Consider the following 2,500-nt stretch of genomic DNA (forward strand, 5'->3'; position numbering starts at 1 on the left):
GGAGCAACAATCTCTTGACTCCCTACAGTACGTCTAATCTCAGGAAAAAGGAAAACTGATATCCATGATGATGGTGATGATGATGATGAGGAGGAGGAGAAAGAGGAGAAGGAGGAGGAGGTGGAGGAAGATTATGATGACGATGAGAATGACAAAATAAAAAAAGGAAAACTGATATCCATTTGGGATTCTAGGGTACTGAGCCGACACCTAATGCCTCTGCTTACATTTTTTGTCCAATATTGTTTTCTGTTACTTTATCATTCTTTCTCAAAATAGAAAGCTTCTAGGGTGAGTTGCCACTTCTTTTCCTCCTGAGACTGGAGAAACCATAGTCGAGTTGTTAGTTTCTCTGCTCTTTCTTTCGCCATCTCTACACCCCTAACTTATTATTATTATTATTATTATTATTATTATTATTATTATTATTATTTTAGCTTTTCCCCATCCTTTCTTTTTAATTTATTCTTTTCTCTCCTCCTTCTCTTGTCATCCACAATTCATCTACTACTCTTACTAATTTTCCCCCACTTCTGTTTACACTCGTCTCTCATCCTCTTTCTCCTCTTATTCTCGCTTTCTAATCGTGTTTTTCTCTTCCTTTGTCTTCCCCTCTTCATCCTCTCCCATCCCCCCCTCTCCCCCCTGATTTCTTTTTCTTCTGTCTCCCCTTTCCTTTGCCCTCATTCCCCCTTCCCTTTGCCTCCTTTCTTCTTATTTTGCCTTCGCTTTTTTTCCTTCTTTTCCCCTTTCATTCCTCACATCCTCCCTACTCCTCTCTTTGAAAGCAGAGCGCAGGAAACTAGAGGATGATAACAGAATAAAAATATCGAAGGTAATAAATACTGCGATAAAGGGTATCAGAGACAATCGTAATAATGGCCAATCGTATTAGAAGTATTGATAAGCCATGAACGATAATGATGAGGAGGATAAAGATGGTGATAGTGTTGATATCATTGAGGTCGATGCTGTTAGTCAAATAGGGGCAGGATAAGAATGTCAAGCAGAAAATCAATAATGATAGTGATGATGATGATAAGGATGGTGATGATGATGATGATGATGATAGGGACGGTGATGATGATGATGATGATGATGATAGAGATGGTGATGATGATAATGATGATAGGGATGGTGTTGATAATGATGACAGTAACGGTGATGATGGTGATAGCCAAAGTGATGACGATAGTGACGGTAATGATGAGTACAGTAACAATAATAACAGTACCTGTAATGAAAAGCCACTCCAAATTAGATTCACTCTCCTCTCATTTCTCTAAAGAAACTTAATCTAAAATTCATAAATCTAAAGAAATAAGTTATCCTTTAACACATTTATTCCCTTAAACCAGTCTTCCACCAAGAGGATCTCTACCAAAACTTGACCAAATGGCTCCTAGACACGAGGCCTCAAATTTTCTTCATAATTTGTCAATAACTTTTCTTGTGTCCCTGCTCTCTTGTGCACACACACACAAAAAAAAGGATGATAATAATAACAGAGAGATGATAACAGTAACAATAAGAATAATAATGATGAAGATAATGATGGTAAAGAAAGAATATACATAAAAAAAATGAATATTCCGGAACAATTACTGTATTCCCAATTTGCAGTGGTAATAATAATAATAAAAATATGGAAATAACAAAAGTGATGGCAGTATGGATAGTATTAATAATAACGGTAATAACAGACATAATTATGATAATAGTAATATTGACAACTATTAAAATGATAATAATGATAATGGTAATAATAATAATAATAACAATAATAGAAATAAAGATGATGATTATGCTGCTGATGATGACGATGATGATAATAACAATAACAGTAATAATAATAACAATAATAATGATAATGTTAACAATAATGACAATAATAGTAATAATAATAATAATAATAATAATAATAATAATAATAATAATAATAATAACAATAATGCTAATGATGATTATGATGATGATCATCATAATAGTAATAATAATGATAATGATAATGGCAATCATAATAATTGTAATAATAATGATAATGATGATGAAGTAAATAATGTTAAGAATGATAAATATTATAATGATAATAATGACGGCAGCAGTGATGACTAAAAATAATTATAATAATGATAATGATGATAATGATGATGACGATGATGATAATGATGATGATGATGATGATGATGAGGAGGAGGAGGAGGAGGAGAAGGAGGAGGAGATGGAGGAGGATTATGATGACGATGAGAATGACAAAATAAGATGTGATAAGTAATAAGTGATAATGATAAATAAGTGACGATGATAATGATAATCATAACAATGATGATAATAATGATGATGATATTGATAATACTAATATTGTAATAATAACAACGATGATAAAATAATCATGATGATGTTAATGATAAAAGTAATGAGAACGAGTAGTGAAAATATTTACATTATTGGCCTGCTTTAACATCGCTGATCCACTATTCCATTTTAGAATACCTATCAG

This window comes from Penaeus monodon, chromosome 16 (assembly GCF_015228065.2).
Source record: "Penaeus monodon isolate SGIC_2016 chromosome 16, NSTDA_Pmon_1, whole genome shotgun sequence".
NCBI lineage: Eukaryota > Metazoa > Arthropoda > Malacostraca > Decapoda > Penaeidae > Penaeus > Penaeus monodon.